Source organism: Nicotiana attenuata, unplaced genomic scaffold, assembly GCF_001879085.1.
Source record: "Nicotiana attenuata strain UT unplaced genomic scaffold, NIATTr2, whole genome shotgun sequence".
NCBI lineage: Eukaryota > Viridiplantae > Streptophyta > Magnoliopsida > Solanales > Solanaceae > Nicotiana > Nicotiana attenuata.
Genome location: NW_017671372.1, coordinates 126,792 through 134,034, shown reverse-complemented (window position 1 = coordinate 134,034; position 7,243 = coordinate 126,792).

Here is a 7,243-nt window from a genome sequence, read left to right as displayed (position 1 = left end):
CCCCACCCACCACCACAACCAACCAAGGAATATGTGTCTGAGAAAGTGCTTTCAATATCTAAAAGGTGCGTGGGAGCTTAAAAAATTAGTCCACGTGGAATGTACAATAGTTGATTAGTCCAGAAAAATAATAATTCCTGATATTTTCTTATTATTAACTATACTTTTTTTATATAAATTCCTTATTTCTATCTCTTGTTTCTCTTCTCTTCTTATTTCTTTCTTCTTTATCTTTTTCTTTTTGGAACGAATTCATCTCTTCTTCATCTTCCTTAACCCAAACTCAACTGGGTTTAGAAATTACAGGTTTCATAAAAAAAATTCTTCATCCATTTCTCCTTTTTTTAAAAACACTTTCTTTATACCTTTTTCTTCATTTTATTTTCTCTTCATTAAAAACTCGGTAGCTTCTTGGGGATGAAAATGAAACCTTAACTTGGAATGAAAAGGTGTAAATGAAATTCGACGTTTATTCAATAGAAAACCCATACATTTTGGGAGAAAACCTTAAACGCTAACTAAAAATCTGGATGAATCCCTAGTATCCCTTTCCGAACAGTACTTTGCAACATAAAAAACAAATCTATGAAATCAGCCTTCATGGTTAATTTGAATATCCAAGGACAATAATGCATGAAGTGTATAATTAGATTTTGTATAATTTTTTTTTTCAAATAATAAAACTAAATTATGCTAATGGAAATTATTACTACTTGGAGTGCCACTTGGCAGACTTAAAAGGGGTTTTGGGCGCGTATAATTCATGCGTTACCTTATACTCTTTCAGGGGGTTTTAATATATAGGGGAGTATAGTTCAGGAGAATTTTGGGAACACCGAATAGTTTAAGTAGGTAACTAACAAAAACGTAGTAATAATTTAGGAGGCTTTTAGGTTATTCTCACTCTAGATAGTATTATTGCCTACCAAATATTGGTTCAAACTTTAATCTTTCTTGGGCACATACCTCTCAAGTAGTCATTTTTAAGAGATGGAGGAAAAAAAAAGTTCTTTAATCCTCAAAAATATTCTATCTTACTTCCATACTTAACTACATCATCCATTATTCTATTAACTTTACGGTATATTTGAATTAAGTGGTAGAGGAAAGTCCTTTTAAGGTTATTAAACGCTTGTTTCCTCTTAGTACTATGAAAAAAACTGACTTAAATATATATTAGAATTTTACTTGCACCTAAACCATACACTATGTAAATCAATACAGAACATATATCTATCTTGTCCGTCAAATCAACGGGTATTGCAGTTGTTTTATGGCATAAAGTAATAATATATGTAGAGTTTTTGGTTTAGGTTTTTATTTGCTTAAACTTTTTGGAAGAATTCGTGTGTGTTCGGATTAGGGGTGACAAAACTAACTCAAACCCATTTGACACGTCTAACCCGCCCAAGTTTTAATGGGTTTGGGCTGGACCAGTATTGAAGATGGGCTGGTTTGGGCTAGCCCAAGTTAATCCATCACAAATCATCAGTCCAAATGGACCCATGATGAAGCCCAACATTGACCCGTGGAAATGCTCAATCTTAGAGTTCTACCTTGACATTTGTTGTACAGTCAAACCTCTCTATAACAATCTCGTTTGTTTCGAATATTTTTGAATGTTATAGAGGTGCTGTTATAGAGAACATATGTTATAACATAACATGAAAATTGGTTCCGAAAAAAACTTGACTTTTATAGTAAAGTATTGTTATATAGGGATGATGTTATAGAGAGGTCTGACCGTAGCTTCAATCTCTTGTTTGTATTGGGAAAAATTATATTTATGTATATGGTGACGTGTCATGACATATAGATTGGTCAAACAGTCAAAGAAATAAGGTTGGTTTACAGACACGAGCAACAACAGATACGAGCAAGTTAAATGAAGAAGGCACGAGCAGTCATACAAATAATTCAACGCTCGTACCTATTCAAGACATTCAAAGGTCAAAGATCGAGAAGAGACAAAGGAATGAATCTGACAGCAAAAAAGAGCCCAGATACAGCATTTAATGAGTATTAAAAACTAGAAACGTTAGAGAATATGTATTTAATGTATATGCTTGCATAACGTAACATTTAAGGTCATTAATTATCCATAATTGTCTTATTATGACAAAGGGAAAATCTGTATTCCCAAAACAGCTATAAAAGGGAAAGTCACAAACAACTGTGGGGACACGAAAAAACACTACTGGAATATACTTTGTTTTATTTACTTTCTGATTATAGTAGTCAAAATCTCTTTCTTATATACTTTTTCGATTATCAGTAACCCGAGTTCTTCTAAATTCAAGCTTTGACCTAAAATCTAATTTTTGGTTAAACAAATTGGTTCCGCTACCGGGAATCTAATAATCAAGCATATCTCAACCTAATTTTCTTGATTGCATCAATCATGTCGAACAACAATGACAACACTCAAGGAAACCCAGAAATTCAGACAATCCAACAACTTCAGGGAGATTCCCCACGAGGCTCTCCACAAGGTTCTCCACGAGGCTCCCCACGACGGTCTCGTGAAGGTACTCCTGATGGATCTCACACAGATGGACAGGCTCAATTCGAAAATATTGAAACCATGAATGAGGCTCTGCAAAAACTTATTGCCTCTCAAGTCAATAACGCTCTTCAAGCTTTTGTTAGCTAATTACCTGCTGTTCCACCCACATCTACTCCAAACAACAACACTTTGGAGAATCCTCGTTCAGGATTGGTTAATTCAGGCAGCGGTGGAACCCCTAGTGAAACACAAGAGAGAGACCCAGGTAATCCAGTTAACTCTGATTTACAAAATCTAGTACTAACCTTGCAGAAACAGCTTAAGGAGCAAAATGAACGCATAGAGCAAATATCTGGAGCACCGCCCGTGATCAAGGGAGTGGATATAGATAAATATTCCCAACAACCATGGAAGCCAAGTGCTGCTCCCCTCCCAATTCCAAAGAAGTTTAAGATGCCTGATATTCCAAAGTATGATGGTACATCAGATCCACGAGATCACGTTACTGCATTCACAACAGGTGTCAAGGGCAATGATTTGACTAAGCAAGAGATTGAGTCGGTCTTGGTCAAAAAATTCGGTGAAACACTCACTAAAGGAGCCTTAACATGGTATTCTCTTTTACCCGAAAATTCTATAAATTCGTTTGCTGAGCTTGCAGATTTATTTATCAAAGCACACTCGGGAGCTCAAAAAGTTGAAAAGCGAATGGAAGATATCTTCAAAATCAAGCAAGGAGACTCAGAGTTGCTTAGAGAGTTCGTAGATAGATTTCAACGGGAAAGAATGACGCTGCCACGAGTACCTGACAATTGGGCAGCCATAGCCTTTGCTAGTAATTTGAATGAGAAGAGTTCAGAAGCCACGAGGCGACTCAAAGAAAGCCTTCGAGAATTCCCAGCAACAACGTGGAATGATGTCTANCTTCCAATCCCCAAAAAGTTCAAAATGCCTGACATCTCGAAATATGATGGCACAACAGACCCACGTGATCACGTAACTGCATTTACTACAGGTGTAAAAGGCAACGATTTGACCAAGCAAGAAATTGAATCCGTGTTGGTCAAAAAATTTGGAGAAACACTCACCAAGGGTGCATTAACCTGGTATTCTCTTTTACCTGAAAATTCTATAAACTCTTTTGCTGAGCTTGCAGATTCTTTTATTAAAGCGCACTCGGGAGCTCAAAAGGTTGAAAAAAGAATGGAAGACATTTTCAAAATTAAACAAGGGGACTCAGAGTTGCTCAGAGATTTTGTTGATAGATTCCAACGTGAAAGGATGACTTTACCCCGTGTACCTGATAATTGGGCTGCAATAGCTTTTGCAAGCAACTTAAATGATAAAAGTTCAGAAGCCACGAGAAGACTTAAAGAAAGCCTTCGAGAGTTCCCTGCAACCACGTGGAATGACGTTTATAACAGGTACAGTACAAAGTTGCGAATTGAGGAAGATACCGTACCTCAGTTTCATCATGAAGAAAGGAGCAATTCCAGGAGGTCAGAAACCGAAAAAAGATCAGGTAAAAAAGATATGATCCATATATGGGACCTGCAAGAAAAGACTCACGGTCAAAGAATCAACGATATGATCAAAAATCGAGGAACAGGGAATCTGGTTCTTCATCAAGGTTCAGAAATGACCGAAACAGACAAGAGTCACGAGATGATGACAGAGGTTTAAAAGCGAGATTCGGTGGGTATAATTTCAATGTTACTACCTCCAAGCTCGTAGCTGTTTTAAGAAGCATGGGAGACAAGGTACGGTGGCCAAAAGAGATGCGGTCAAATCCAAATAGGCGCAATCCAGATCATTGGTACGAATTCCACAATGATCACGGGCATAAGACTTCAGAATGTAGATTCTTACAAAGTGAAGTGGACCATCTATTGAAACAAGGGTATCTCACTGAGTTATTTAGTGAGAAAGGTAAGCAAGCCTATATGAAAAATAGGCAAGAGCCACCAAAGCCCCCATCACCCAAGAGAACCGTGAATGTTATAAGTGGGGGAGAAGATATTTATGGTGTAACATATACGGCTTCCAACAAGGTTTCTAAAGTAATGATTACACACGGGAAACGGGTACGGCAGGTTTTAGAAAATGAAAGTATTTCTTTCGATGATGCAGATACTGAAGGAGTGATGACCCCCCACAACGACGCACTGGTAATATCTTTACTTGTACACGAACTAATGTAAAACGAGTTTTGATTGATCCAGGAAGTTCCGTAAATATTATACTACTAAGGGTATTGCGTGAAATGCAAGCTGAAGACAAAATGATACCGAAGGCGCATACCTTGTCCGGGTTCGACAATTCAAGTGTAGTAACAAAAGGAGAGGTAGTTCTAACAACTTTTGCTACAGGTGTTGTTAAAGAAACTAAATTTCAGATAGTAGATATGGAAATGGCTTATAATATGATCATGGGGAAACCTTGGATCCATGATATGGATGTTGTTCCATCAACTCTACATCAAGTTATTAAATTCCCATCTCCATGGGGAATATGCCAAATCAGAGGCAATCAACAAACATCTAGAAGCATCAATTCCGTTGCAGATTCAATTGTTAATGGTGGAGACAAATAGCAATTACAGAATTTAGGTGAGGGTAGCACGGAGTCAACCTCACCTGAGCAAAAGCAAACAGATGTGGATTCGAGACCTGACACCATTCAAGAACCGGAGGAGAATGAAAATATCAAAACAACGATAGAAAAGCTAAAGGCCGTGGTGTTGTTTATACATTGGCCCGAGAGAAAAGTATACATAGGAGCTAATCTTAGCCCGGAGGTAAAACGTAAATTGATTGAATTTTTAAAAGCTAATGCAGATTGTTTTGCTTGGTCCCATTCTGACATGACAGGGATACCACCGGAAGTCATGACTCATAAGTTGAATGAAGATCCATCATATCCTCCCGTCAAGCAAAAGAAAAGAAAGCAAGGAACTTTCAAAAATAAGGTGATTCAAGAGGAAGTTCAAAAGTTGCTAAAAATTGGTTCAATTCGTGATGTAAAATATCCTAACTGGTTAGCTAATACTGTTGTGGTTCCTAAGAAGAACGGTAAGTGGCGAGTCTGTGTAGATTACACAGACCTTAATAAAGCCTGTCCAAAAGATTCCTTTCCTTTACCGCACATAGACCAGTTAATTGATGCTACTGCAGGGCATGAGCTATTAAGTTTTTTAGATGCATATTCAGGCTATAATCAAATCAAGATGGATCCAGGTGATGAAGAAAAAACTTCTTTTATAACAGACAGGGGGACTTACTGTTACAAGGTAATGTCCTTCGGTCTTAAGAATGCAGGTGCAACGTATCAAAGGTTGGTCACCCAAATGTTTCAAGAACATTTAGGTAAAACCATGGAAGTATATATAGATGATATGCTAGTTAAGACCCAACATTCAGAAGATCATATATCGCACCTATCTGACACTTTTAAAATTTTACGAAAATATAATATGAAGTTGAATCCAGAAAAATGTGCATTTGGTGTGACATCAGGAAAATTTTAGGTTTTCTTATTTCTAACCGTGGTATTGAAGTGAATCCTGCACAGATTAAGGCCATTGAAGAAATTCTAGATATACTTTCCAACAAGAAAGAGGTTCAAAGACTGACAGGAAGAATCGCAGCTTTGGGAAGGTTCATTTCTAAATCATCAGAAAAATGTTTTAAATTCTTCTCGGCTCTTAAGAAGCAGGATCATTTTGAATGGGATGAGGAGTGTCAACAAGCACTTAGGGATTTGAAAATATACTGTCAAATCCACCTTGCTAGCAAACCCAAGGCTGGGAGAAACTTTTCATCTACCTTGCTGTTTCAGAAGTTGCGGTAAGCGCGGTTTTGGTTCGAGAAGAGCAGGGTAAACAATCTCCTATCTATTATGTTAGTAAATCTTTGTTAGATGCAGAGACACGGTATCCACAATTGGAAAAATTAGCACTTGCTCTAATCATGGCATCTAGGAAGTTAAGACCTTACTTTCAATGTCATCCCATTGTTGTAGTGACTGCATACCCCCTACGTAATTTATTGCATAAACATGAATTGTCAGGGAGGTTAGCTAAATGGGCCATAGAGCTAAGTGAATATGAAATCACGTACTTACCTAGATCAGCAATAAAATCACAGATATTAGTTGATTTCGTCGCTGACTTTAGCCAAGGGATGCAATTAGAAGCAGAAAAAGAAGTACAAGTACTTAATGGGGTTAATCCAGGAACATGGACCTTATTTACTGATGGCTCATCTAATGTAAAAGGTGCAGGATTAGGAATTGTTTTAGTACCACCTACAGGTGAAACTATTAGGCAAGCTATTAAATGTCATTCCGTAACTAACAATGAAGCGGAGTATGAAGCTGTGATTGCAGGTTTAGAATTGGCACGAGAACTTGGTATAAATCAAGTAGTGATCAAAAGTGACTCGCAGCTTGTGGTTAATCAAATGCTGGGGACTTACACAGCTAGGAAAGCAAGGATGCAACAGTACTTGGAAAAGGCACCGGAACTGATAAAGCAATTCCAAACTTGAAAGGTCATACAGATATCGAGGGATGAAAATGTTGAAGCAGATGCCTTAGCTAATCTCGCATCCGCAGCTGATGTAGCAAAAGATGCAAATGCTGCAATTATACATTTATTTCACTCAGTTCTCGATCCAGATAAGAATGAGGTAAATTTTAATAATTTAACTTGGTATTGGAGAAACGAAATTGTTGCAT